Source organism: Bombus vosnesenskii, unplaced genomic scaffold (assembly GCF_011952255.1).
Source record: "Bombus vosnesenskii isolate JDL3184/JDL3185 unplaced genomic scaffold, Bvos_JDL3184-5_v1.1 scf7180000013265, whole genome shotgun sequence".
In the NCBI taxonomy this organism is placed as follows: Eukaryota; Metazoa; Arthropoda; class Insecta; order Hymenoptera; family Apidae; genus Bombus; species Bombus vosnesenskii.
In genome coordinates, this window is record NW_022882925.1 from 9299870 (window position 1) to 9313996 (window position 14127).

General features: G+C 38.4%; 1 protein-coding gene across 5 annotated transcripts in view; it reads left to right on the top strand.

Moving 5' to 3' along the window:
• The window catches only part of LOC117243105 (alpha-catulin), a 71562-nt gene that overhangs the window by 20271 nt on the left and 37164 nt on the right, over positions 1–14127 (top strand). The window lies entirely within an intron of this gene.

Consider the following 14127-nt stretch of genomic DNA (forward strand, 5'->3'; position numbering starts at 1 on the left):
GCATCACTTTGTCAGTAAACGTGTGTCAAATAAAAAACCGAAAGAAAAAAGTAGAAATAAACGAGATTAAGAGATAAAGTGGGAAAACAGATCTAGAAAGATAGAAAGATGAAACGACGGCCCTGCTTCTGCAAAATAACGACGTCTCTAAGCTATCTTTTGATTGGTGTAACACTCTAAGAATTTGAAATCGAAGTGTACGAAATAGGTGCTTTCCTAATTCTACCGATCTTGGTAACGGAATATCTTGTTTCAGAGGAAAGTTCAGTTTCCGAGCAGTTTCGTCGTAATTTCCGTCCAATTTTCGTTCTTAATCTCCACCTCCAATCTAGAACTATCAATCCTTTTTCGCTTAGAATTGTGGTCAATATTATCGCGTTTCGTATCTAAGATAACTTTGTCTTTGAGGATATTATAGTATCTACCGCGATAAAAGATTTATTTAGTTCTAATTTCAACTTGCGACACAGCTAACATTTTGAATTTCAACAAGGGACGAGATGTACGTGAAATGAACATGATTTGATAGTGATCGCGAGATCACATTAAAAGAGATATCTGTAGTCATCGATGCGATGAAAATCCAATCAACTATGAATATTTCAACAACTTTCAACGATGCGAATTCCGTCGAAGTATTTTGGAAGAAGTTCTATGTGCCGATCATTCATTTTTATATTAACAACGATTCTTTCGTATTTCTCTCCGAGCTTAAGATAATTTATACCGATAGAAAAGTACAATTTGCTTCAAAATGCTGCAAAATTAAGAGAATTAAAAAATTAGGAGAATTAAAAAATTTTTTATAATTATGCTAGTTGATTACATTGATTACATCGTGAATCTTCATATCGTGGGAATAATGGTGAAAATTTGATTAAATGTATCTTTAAGCACTATTCACAACACTGTTCTCATAGATTCGTCAGCCGCTATCTGGATTCGATCAACACTCGAACCCTATTACTTTTAGGGAGAATCCGCAACGGAGGAAACCGCCCTTTCTCCGCTATTCTGTGTCTTTTCTCCTTGAGAAAAGGCAACTATGCTGGTGTGGCAAAGTCATCTCGGTGAAGCGAATTTCGTACCAAGTCTACCATTAAATCCTACTTATTACTTTCTCTCAGGGACATAGCAAACAAATATTTTTCATATCGAGAAAAATTATTAGATCCTATGTCCAACATGTTCTAATGCTCGATCTTTGTTGTTGTCATTTTATTTCGAGAACAACGGAAAATGACACTATATTCTATACAATTTCCAAGTGGTTAAATACGATATAATTTGAAATATTTATTCTTCTTTTATATGTACAATTTATTAAAACGAACGCATTTATTACTTTTATCAAGTAAAAAATTTACATGTTGCGTGCAAAAATCAAATCAAGTTTCTCACGATACTTCATTATTTAGAATACGTAAGGCTACTTAATATTTGAATTATTGAATTATTAAGTTTGAATATTCTTTTCTCGTGTATCGATACATATTTACGCGTTTCTATAATTTTTCGTTGATAGGCACTGATCGATCTACTCGTAACACACAAGTTTTCGATAAATTTAAATATAGAACGGAATTGTCTAGTGATATCGTAAAGAATCTTTACTTAGAAATAGCGGGACACGATAAAAGGAATTCTACCCTATCGTAACTTATTCTCATAAGTTGTAAGTTTTATGAGTTTTATTTTAATAAGTTTTTTTTATGTTATATTTTTATAAGACTACTATTCATTTTGTTTATTTATTTATTTTTTTGTTATAACTATTCCTTTTCGGCTTAGGATGCCTTCCGACTTGCATCGTATCTATAATACATTCACATTCTAAACTCTTATCTTATTAATTACTTAATTGAATACATTTTGTCGCTATTTTACATTCGAAAAATTAACGGTAATCTAGAGAGTAGATATTACATGATAATATTATTTAAAAGAATGTAAATAATAGAGAGTTATATTCGTAAAGAAATATCCGTTTAACCCGTTATCGTTTCTTTATAGTCTATGAAACTGGTCGTTATTCTTAAGTAACAATACTTATATTGAACGTTTTATAATTGTTACATCTAGACGATATAATTACATGAATGTTTTATATCCTACATCTTCAAAGTGACAATTACTTAACGAGGTAGTTAGTTTCTAAATAGTTCATTATGAAGTTCTAATTATCCATTTTCGTTAAAGTAATTAAATTAGAAATTGACATCAATTGACTGTTTGTATAATGTTTCAAGATATTCGCAATGTAATCTCTCCTCCGATAAGTTGAGCATAAAGTTTTTTCGATCTGAAGTTATTTTTATACACGTCTGAAAAGAAATCTGATCGCTTTAAAAATATTCCACCAATCCTCACGACAATTTCTGTATTCCTTTTTAAATCCAGATAAAACGATAAAAGTAGCGTTGTGTTATATATTCAAAATTAATTTGGAAGTAATCCTGTTTTATTAAAGAATATAGAGATGTTTTTCTACATAACGATGTCGAAAATATTCTCGCTGATATCAGCTTTTGTTACAAAACAATTCAGATACTGTCACGAACAAAGAATCAAAGTATCTTTGATCATCGATCGATAAATTCCTAACATTTCTACGATATTAACGTATAGATTTGATAATCCAACCCTTTCGAATGAACTGTCACATGTTAATGATCACATCATTTACAATACGATTTCATCGAATCGTCAGAGGCATCGATTTCAGCGAGGTACAGGTCGTTATAGCGACGGCGAATCGTTTTCCGTGGCATATCTATGGAATCACTTGGAATCCAATCATGGATAAACGGATTACGTTAACCCTGCACGCTGTATCTTTGTTTACATAGCAGTATCGTGAACAGGAGCATCATGCAAAATTGTCATCTTAGTGACAAGCCAGGTTTCTCTTTACAAGAACATCGACGAATACGTTAGTACGCCTAGAATAAAGAGAGCCTAAATTTCTAGAGAATTTTAATTAACAGATAATCTTGTTTCCAGGGATTTTCAGAATATTAACTCGAATGTACATCATGTATGATTAAATTATTCGTTTTTTATATTGTATATATTATATATATTATATATATGTGTGTGTATGTTTTATATAATATATATAATATAATATAATATAATATAATATATATATATAAATGTAAATGTTTAGCTTGCACTGTTTTTCCACCCGGTGTGCTTATAATGTGCTCAATTAATACACTCTTTCACGTACTTAACGACGAATTTTCGCATTTTGGTGAACCAGTAATTTCGCTTTATGCGCTCCAACGTCTTCTCTGCGCTCAGTTGTCCCGCGTCGTCGTGGTAGAGATGACATATCTGGAAGCGCGCGTTCTTCGGCACCACACATGCCTTTCCTTTATTAGGTAATCGTCTGAATACCTTGTTGTCTTTCAAGTATACTCCTCGAAGTAGTGTTTTGTTTTAGGATTCCGATCACTCGTTCCCAGGATCTTTCTGACGTGTGCCAGTTGCTCGTCCTGCAACTGAGCCGCCGTTATCCAATCGGCCTCTGTGATATCCACGTACGCAAAATCCAATATCAGTAGCGGGTTTTTACTGAGGGCGTCCACATGGACCATTCTCGTTCCGGCGCACTATTCGATATCGAAGGTAAATTCTTGTACGTCCAACCACCAACGTTCGACCATGAGCAATAAATTTTTCTCCGAGAATGTCGTTCTCAAAGCGTTGCAGTCCGCGACTACCTTGAAAGTAAAGCCGAGTAGGTAAACTCCGAAGTACCGTAACGCCAATACTACCGCCATCGTTTCCAACTTGTAAAAGTGGTAGTACGCTGGTCCGCCGTAATCTGTTTGTTGAAGTAGGCGACGACGGTCATGTCTCCACCCTCTTGCTTCTGCATAAGCATTGCTTTTACATCTAAGGAGCTCGTATTCGTAGGTAGTTCTGTTGACCGTTTCGGGTCGAAAATCATCGTGGTTAGGTTCTTCTCTTTATCTTCTCTTTACGGAAATCCTGTTTCTGCCCCCCCCCTCCCAACACCACGGAACATCCTTCCTGGCCAGTCACGTAATCAACTCCACGATCCTTGCGAAATTCCGAATGATTTTCCTGAAAAAACTTGCAAATCTCAACAATTGCCGCACTTCCTTGATGGTTGCCAGCACCCTCATCTGCAGCACAGGTTCGACCTTCCATCGTCCCCGCTGCACTCCCTCCTCGTTAATTTTTCAACTGAGGTACTCAATCTTCGTCTTAAAGAAAGAGCATTTTTCCAAGTTGAGAGTGAGTCCGTGCGTTCGTAATGTCTACAGTAGCTGCCACAGCCACTCCATCCCCTTGTCCACCGTACGCGATGGGATAATGACGTCGTCTAGGTATGGGACAACGATAAGCCGTCCATAAGCCGTTAGAACGTGGCAGAGACGTTCGTTAGTCCGAAAGGCATTCGCAAAAGCTCATAGTGCTCCTCTGGCGTTACGAATGCCGTCTTCGCAATGGAGTTTTCCGCCATCGAAATTTGACAGTATCCGGATGCCAAATTTAGGCCCGTGAAATATTTAGGATCCCCAAACTTGTCGCGACCTGGTCATCGATCGATCTGGCATTTAGCTTTCGATAATCGACGCACATCCCGTAATTGCCGATATTTTTCTTCATTAAGGTAATCGGATTTGCATACGGCGAGTCCGACTCTCAAATAATTCTGTTGTCCAACAATTTCTTGATCATTTCGCGTTGGTCCTTCTTTCTGGCTCCGCGAGGCAACACGGACGGTATACGACGGGCGCGTCCGTTACGCGCTTAATTTCGAGCGCCGTTTCGTATGTTTTTCTTAAGTCGCGCATTGACGACAACGTGCAACAACGAAACTCGTCGTTCAACGTAACGCACTTCCCATGCGCTTCTTTTTCAATCTTATCAAATTACAACTTGAATTTCGCGATCACGTCGCAGAATCCGATATCCTTCCCCGTATCAAGCGGTTTCCACGTTTGATCACGACTACATGATATTGTAATCTGAAGTCCTGTCTGATGATGACGAGGTGCCGCGTGTATTCGTCAGGAACTACGAACGAGTCCACGTCGGTCTTCACGTTTTGGATCGCGATCATCACGCGTTTCCACCACCGTTTTTCGCGCAAACATTCGAGGCAGTGCATCCGCGATAACCCTCGTCGCAACACCTAACTACCTGGCTACCGACGAGTGCATCACGGTGCACGCACTACCCGTGTGAACGAGACTATTTATCCGATTCCCGTTGACACTTATGCTAATCCCATATAAATTTAGCACCGGTTTTATACGGTCGAGAGTATTTACTTGCTTGCTAGTATCACCCTCCTTTTCGGATTTGTGGCACCGCCTCGCGATATGTTCCATCTCTGCGCACCGCAGTGACACCTACCACTGGTCGTCAATAAACGCCCCTTTCCTCTTTTCTTGATCGTCGCCGGTCGTTCCACCTCCTTCCGACGGTCCCCGTCGATGCCCGTCGAACGCGGCCTTGATTCTCTCGACGTGATTGACACTCGATGACCCCGCGTTACCCGCCCTCGTGACGGCATGTCGCCAAGGGTGCTCATAAACGCGTATAACGTGTTGGGGTCAGAATGCTTCGCCGAGCTCACGGTGCGAGCAACAGCGTCGTCCGGTATACCACCGATCACCATATTCGCCTGATATTTATCAGATATATCGATATCTAACTTTCGCAATTTGCATGGCTTCTGGAAACAATAATCTCCTAAATTCTGCCCAGGCCGTGCTTTATACGATGCTACCTCCTTGAACAGACGGCTAAATGGCACCGTCTTCAAGAACTGGGCCACCAGCTGTACTTTCGTCTGCGCGTAGGTGATGATGATATTGGCGGGTGTCATACCACTTCCTGGCGTCACAGTCGCGTGGCAATCAACCGCATTACCGACCCAACCATACCACTTGGCAAGTTCATCCACATGTCAGACCCATTGTTCAATCACTAAAACTTCGTCTTTCATGGAGACGAATATGGGGATTAACGATTCGTCGCCGGGTCGGGTATGCGTCGGTGTGCGCGGTCGCGAGTATGAGCTGTGGTTCAGGTGCACGAACATTTGCTCCAAACGTTCTAATCGACCGTCCTTGTCCGGGGTCCTACGACACCCATGCGGCGGGCGTGAACGCTAACGCGCGGATGATCAAGAGCGCTGTTGCGAGCGGGCAGACGATCGAGAACGCGGACGCGAACGAAGGATCTTCACCAATTGTTCCAGCCATGCCAACCGCGCTCCTCGGTCCTCATTTTCCACGTTCTCCGCATTCCCGCGTCGTACCGACGAAACGTCCGGGAAAGAATCATGTTCCTCGAGCTCGCAACGGACGCACCGCTACGTATTTCTACCGATTCGCACATTTCTTCCTTTTCTATTCTCCATTTTTTCCTTTCTCGCACTCCGCACTGCACGCGATCACTGTGAAATGTTTCGCATTATAGCACGTAAGCGAATCCCACTTCTGATATGTAAGAAGCACTAAAAGCGAATTCACGTTAGTTCCGCTTACAGCACGTTCTGTAAGCTCGAAAAAAAAAAATAAACTCGTGTGATTTTGCTTTTACGTTCGTCTGTGGTGACGATTGTACAAAAAATGGTCGAATACCCTCGGCGTCGCAGCCGTACAAAAGGTCAGAGCCCGCTAGCTTGTGCTCTAACGAGGGAGAGGGTATACTTTCGACACCCTCACGTGGTTTCGCTATCTCTTCCTAGAACCCAGGCAATCGCAATCGTAAGACGACCACTGGGCCACACACCGTGCGGATGATGAAAGACAGCTTGTCAGCCCGAACGTTCGAACTTCGCATTTTCTTACATAGTATACATATAAGTCTAATATGTAACTAAGGCTACATCTCTTATACAAATCGATTTTATCAAGATTCAATGTAAATGTGAACAATATTGTCATTACAATCGGGCACTGTTCTTCGTAACAATTCATTTGTTACAAAGAAGGTGTTATGGATAAATTTAAAACTATAGTCTGCGATTTTAGTTGTGCTACAACTTAATTTATGAACGTACGATTTTTTTGCGATTGAGATGTGGGTCTTGTGATCATCAATTATTATTATTATATACGGAGCTTGGAGTATTATTATTATACTTGAATCATTTCATCCACCCTCGACAAAAAGGTATATTCTTTTCCGTTTACTTATTTGTCCCCTTGATGTAGATAATCAAAAGAACAATACAAAATTCCTTGTGATATACTAACTACTCGTTCACTTTAAACGAGAAGGAATGATATGCTTAACTCTGCGAAGGTGGAATTGGTTGGTGGGATCCAGTTAGCCAGAAGTAGAGCGAGGCTCGAGATAGTTTCTGAACCTCGTTCTTCTGAATTTCGTTCTTTTCTCGAACGCTGCCCTTAGATTTATAATAAAAAGAGCAAACGACAGTGTACTAGATAAGCATCGAAAATTAGAAGCATGACAGGAGTAAATTGACTGAGTAATTCGTTTCCATCGATTCCCTAAACTCTCGTTTCACGGCAATGAAATAGACTGCACTGGTAGAACGACGTCTGGTTAACTCCTGGTCATCCGTCGTTTATCTGAGTGAAACTGACGTAATGCTTTTCCATTTGAGCAATTTAATGGATTACATCGAATCTCCCATCACGATTCTGTTTGTTTTCATGATGGCAGGAAAATTGGATGAAATCGGCATCATGCTCAGCTATTTCCAAGGAAAATCTTCGCGTGCCATTTCGACGGAGCTAAAATTTACATTGTAGAATAAAAGCACGAGACCAAGGGAGCTGCTGCTATTAGGTTGGTGTCGGTAAAATGTTTCTTCGAGTAAAACTAGAGCTAAAAATTAAAGCTAAAAGATTCATCGTCATTTATAATTCGGTAGTTAATCCTTAATTATCCGAAACTTTTCGCGTTTTTACTTACAGTCTCCGAAATTTTTCTACTTTTTCTCTATACCTTTTTCAGTCTCATGGAATTAGCTTGAACCCTTCCGCGATTAAAATTTGCTGAATAAGCATTGTCACTGTTTCTCCGAGATTTTCTATGACTCAAACTATACTACCATTTCTTCAACGTTTCTTCTTTTTACGATATATTTTCAACGAAAACGCCAAAGAAAAGTTATACGCCATACGCTTATAAAATATAACGCCAGAAAAGTTGTATACAATTGCGAAAATTTTTATTTAGCTTACTGTATTTTAGTAAGAATATAAAAGTATAAATAAATAAGAATTTTAACTTTCGCGATGGAACAATACATGAAATTTCAAATATAGTCGTCGCTTATCGTACAAGATTAGTAAACAAGAGAAAAAGACTTAAATAAAACAAGTGAAAAAAAAATCAGGGTTCCAACCAAAATTGTATCCTCATCTTAATTAAGATTCAAGGGAACGAAACGAATGATTTATACCGGATGTTCAAACTTTAATAAGCTGCCGTTCGCTGTTTCGTTATTTCGCTAATAAAACGCCGACAAGGTAAATAATGCATAAACAATGTTAGTGAAAGGAAAAAATGTCTTGAAACTATGTTATACGAATGGCTAAACCGCGATTGAGTAGAAAATGGCGAAATGAGGAAGAACTGTGACGGATGGCGTGAACGATGTAAAAGCACAGCTCATGCATCTTTTATAAGGGTAGAAGTAGAAACCAAGGGGTTGTCCTGAGTAATCGTATGATACGTACAAGAAGGGACCAAAAGGGGAAAATCAAGAGGAAATATCGAAGGTTAGATCATGCACACACTGATGGCCACTCGTTCTAAGAGGCTCTATCCTCTTAATTAACTCTACATCCGAATACGTTTTATTTCTACGTTGTTACCACCCCTTCCGACAATAACTATCCATCTTTGCTTTCTATGTAGCTGTTGCATTGTTTTAAATATTTAGCATATTTGGCAAATTTAATTTATCGAGGCGGAAGGATCAGTGAAAGCATGAATTGAATATTCCAAGTATAAGTACACGATCAAACTTTGGTGTCGTGTATACGTTGCGAATTAATTTTCTACAATACATGTTGCATAACAATGCATAAAGCATAACATTAGAAAAAATCAAACGATCGCATGCATGAAAAAGGGGCGCGTATCGTAACGAGCAGCAAAGTCGTTAAAAAGTTCAGTGACTTCCATAGCGAAAAGAAGAAATGTATTGAAAAAATAAATATCGAATATCAGATTGTTTACGAACATGTGACCTCTCACTTTGAGAGACTCTGCAGCCCTGATTAACGCCAAATTGAATATTTACGATCTTTTTCAGCTAACCGTCACAACAAGGTTCGTCTTTGCACGATAAATTACAGCGGTTTCACAGACCCACTGCAGGTGGTATCGTTCTGAACAGCCATGTTCTCCCTGACTTCCGTTTTCTCCGCATCTCGTTGCAACCAGCTTGATTAATCGCATCCTCGAAATTTCCCATATAAATTTCTCCATTTCATTATAGTTTATCGATTCCATTTTTTTATGGAATTTTTTACGTCATTTACAACTTTTAACAGGAAGACCAATTTTCCATTGGATTCATTTATATAATAAAAATTAATTCATATTTTATATGATATATTGACATTTAAAACAATAGCTTTCTTTTTATGGTAACTAAAACTACACGTAATATGAAACTGCTGATTTCTGGACAGAGAAACATGTTCTTTCAAGCATCTTGAGCTAATAAAAAATATGAAATATAGAAATATAAAAAGAGCCAATGCGGTGGGTTAAAAAAGTAGTACCTAACATGGAACACAAGAAATTTGTAAAGAAATATCTTTCATTTTTTAATCGTATATTACATCAATTTTCTTTGTCTTTTACGCGTTGAACACGAAAATGAATGTGCAATCTCTTCTTGATTCTAATGAAAACAGCAAATACATTTGATTCATTTCTCGCTATTATTGTCATGTTCTTAACTTTCGCCACAAAATAAATATCACCAAATATCAACATCATCATCAGTAACAGCGTCATTGACATGTTCGATATTACAACGTGTTTCATATTAACTACAGTTACCTTAATCCGTTAATTACATTACTTATAAATCAAGCCGATGCATGTGTAAACACCGATTAACTATTATCACATTGTATTTATCGCTTATTGTGCGAAATTACCGATTTTACCTAAACGGCCAGCGTTACATACCGTCCACATTGATTAATACGTATACCAATTGTTCCCTTACCAGTCGTCCTCCTAACAGCATCAATATCTTTTTTTAAGAACGAAACAGAGAAAAAGAAAAGAGGAAACAAAGACAGAAGAGTATGGTTGATGACAGAAATACGAAAATTCACGAGGACGTTAGAGAAACGTGTCAAAATCGAGGACATTAATTAGGAAGTCTTAGAAATTTGTTCGTAAAAGGAATTCGCGGGTTGAGAAAACTTGGTTAATTCGTGAACTTGGCTTTTTAGATAGAAAAATGAACTGAGTAGAGTTGCAGAACTGATTAAAACGTGCGACTCGCAACGTTATGCTTCACATAATTTGTGGAACCCTTTTCGTGGTTTCAGCATACAGGAAAATTTAACGCTAATTCGAGCTACCACGGGAATCATCATGCATCAGCCTTGTTCGGCTTGAATTCGAATTAATACGACAAACCTATTATTAATAACGTCGGCAAACTGACTGATAAATGGTTCGCGCTAATTTTGTACATTCGGGAATCGCAAGATCACGATGCAAAATATTCGCCATAGAGGTTCTCATAAATACCGTGTATTATCGCACACCCAACATCAAATAATATTTTATCCGCGATAGATAAAATTCGGGATGCGATCAATGCTATCCAACTAATTAACTCGTGAAATTTTTATTTATACGATATTAATAGGAAATAGAATTTATTTTATAACCAGTCCCCTTGCAAATGATCTAAGCGAATTAAAGTTATAACAGCTTAAGAATATCGTTCGTGTCTGTTGGCTTTACAATTACTTAGTTGCTTTGCATTATTTCTTTATTAATCATTTTATTCTTAGATTTCTAATATTTTCCTACATATAGCACCTGCTCGAGGTATTAATTCCATTAATTTCATCGCGGAAGTCATGAGATTGATAGCTAAGAACCACCCAAGATTTCTAATAAACAAATTACATGCGGTTCGCATAATTCCATGTATGCAATAACTTTCTTATTGCAGGAAAGATGAACTTATGCGAAGAATTTGTTCTCCGTCCTGTCGCTGGATGTGTGGCCTACTTATATCGAACTAATGAATTTACGAGGTTCCTTCCCCACGCGACCGTGCGAGCTTACGGTGGAAAATTTTCATTGTGATGTTAAGTTAGATAGTATCAGAGATTAAAAGTATTCTTAAATAGTAATTTCGATTAGGAACCGATGTTATTCTTGTGATATTAATGCATTCAAGAACGCGATATGTTAAATTCTGGAGAATTCTCCAGTCGATTTTATTTTCCGACGTATAGGCCGTATATTCGTCAATTTTTAGTTTTTAATTTTCTCTAGAATTTTCTACCCGAATTCAGAGTGATCGGATCTTAAATTACGACAAATTCTTAACTGTAATAGAAATATACACTAATGCTTACGATTAGAAGTATGCAATCCTCGTATAGTTTTACCCGAACCTAATTTAATATAATATATTATGGAAAATTACGGATAAAAGAATCTGCGATAATCGCATCATTTATTAATATTATAACTGTGTATCGTAAGAAGAAGAAAAACGAAATCGTCTATCATTCGAAAGATATTAATTTTTCGATCCACGTGTCTGTTCATATCTCTTTTTTCAATTCGGATTTAAAAATTTCGGATTTTTGTTTTCTATGGCGTTGCATATAAAGCGATATAGAGAGAAGTTCGATGACAACCGAACTTCGTGAAATACCTGCATATTTAGCGGAAGAGTTGTTAGTGAGTGCCTTGAGACTGCATAGTATCAAGAGTAAAAAAAGAGATACTGTCATATCATAACAGAGATGTCCTTTATCCTTTCCATGGAAACTACACGGCAGCAATTGCGGAAATAAACGCGATCCTAGGGAAAAACACGAACCAGTGAGGCTGTCTCACTGATTCGCAGTTGAAATATCAGTCAACAGTCTTCATTGTTTGGCCAGTCTCTCATTTTGTCCCCACGGCGGTATTAAAATCTTCCACGTGCTCGACAGTTTTGGGAGGTATAAGTTCTTGTTTGAAACGAAAAAAACGCAGTCGACCACAATGAACACATTGAGAGGAAACGAGCTGTACATATCGTCGCACATCGTCACCTTGCACCTGTCTCGACACAGGACATTTAACAATGCTCCAAAGTACAGATCCACGAATACGAATCGTGAACCGAATGTCGCGTATGTACGTATGTATATAGATTGTAGATACGTGGGCAGAGATTGCATCGGTATTTGTTATTCGGTGTTGGTATTTGTACTCTTGCCTACATCAATGTGTACGTGCAAGTATGTATATGCGATCATTCGATTGTGCGCATTCACGTCGCGAAACAATACCCCCGAGTTCAGTTCACCCCTTTCCCGATAGCCCTTGCTCCCCCTTTTTCTCTTCCTGTCAATTTCTCTTTCATTTCTTCCATCGCTGCTGCTTTTGCCTCCCTGACCCTTTGCCTGGCATCCAGATGCTCTACGGTCTTCGTCTGATTCACTATTTTCCTTTTCTTAGTCTTTTTATCTCTTTACATAGGCGTTTAATTGTTGTTCTCTCAACTGTTCGTAAATCTCTACAATTATTCCGACTCTGGCCTAGTTTTTGTTTTCTCCCTCCTCACACTTTATTTCTTTAGATACGTTTCTTTAGCCTACCACGTAGTTTCCTCGTTCGTCTTCCTTCTTTTTATCCTTGCATTCTTTTTCCTGCCCTCGATTTACCTCTGAGCTGAACTTCCTTCGATCTGGAAACTGGCTCCGTTCTCTATACCCCTACAATTTTTCCTAACGTTTGTCTACTTGTCTCCGATTGTTGAATTAGCGAAATCGTTTAAAGAGGACGGGTCGGCTAAAATATATTGTCTAATTGTGTAGAAACTGAGATATATACAGGGAGAATCCGGCGATGCCTAGAACTATAGGCTGGCTAACGGGGTTACTCTCGTGCAGCTTTTCTGAATACAGACAAAGTTCGGTATTTACGTGGAGGATACGGAGGCGAGGAAAGAAAAATCTCTGTCTGGTCGTTAGCCAGCAGACAATACAATCTGAGCGTGGATGCTTTCCATTCTAAACATACAGTGGATGAATTCACGCGCATATCGCAGAGATGCTTGGTTTTCGGAGTGTCACACATCACGATGCAACATTAATAATTAGAGCTAGCTCGAATCTTGGTTAATAACGAGGTTCTACCCCTCGTACTCGTGCACCTTTAGTTATTTCGCGTCGTGTCATGGCTTTTCGAAATCGATGATATTCTACCGAAGTACGTATATCGTATTGCTTCGCAGGAATTTGTGAAGTACATCTACATATATACGGGTATACACACATGTATATCTCTGTTTAATATTTAAAATTTAAATGAAAGACAAGGCAACGGTTAGTAACTAAGGAAAAACACGGGACAAGATGTTGCGTGACCCTTTTTAATTACGATTAATCTTTCGATGGGCACAAATCGAGTGAAACGTGCTTGATACGATGAGTATCGAAGCGGTAATTTTTATGTACCGAGAATAGTATTTTTATCTAATGAAAAAGGTATCGGATATACATTATTATTAGCTTTTCAAAACATAAATAGTATCTGATGGTTGTTTAAAATATTTTTTTCTCACATTGCGTTCCTGTGAGTTGTATTTATCTATGCAAAGTTCAAGTAATACCGAATATCCACGAGTTCTTCCTCGTGGACATTTTTTCGTACCCGCGAAACGTTATAAGGTATACCAATATAATGAAATGATCAATAAATCTTTCTTGGTGCGGAAAAACTAGAAACCTCGTTCGTTTCTATGAAACATATCGGTCTCTGTGTGTGATGCATGAATCTATATATTATATTCATGGAAATTCAACCAATTTATCGGAGTTAATCTGCATGACCAGCTGCTTTTTAAATGGCTGTTTCATTCACGACTAGAATTTAACCAAGCAAATG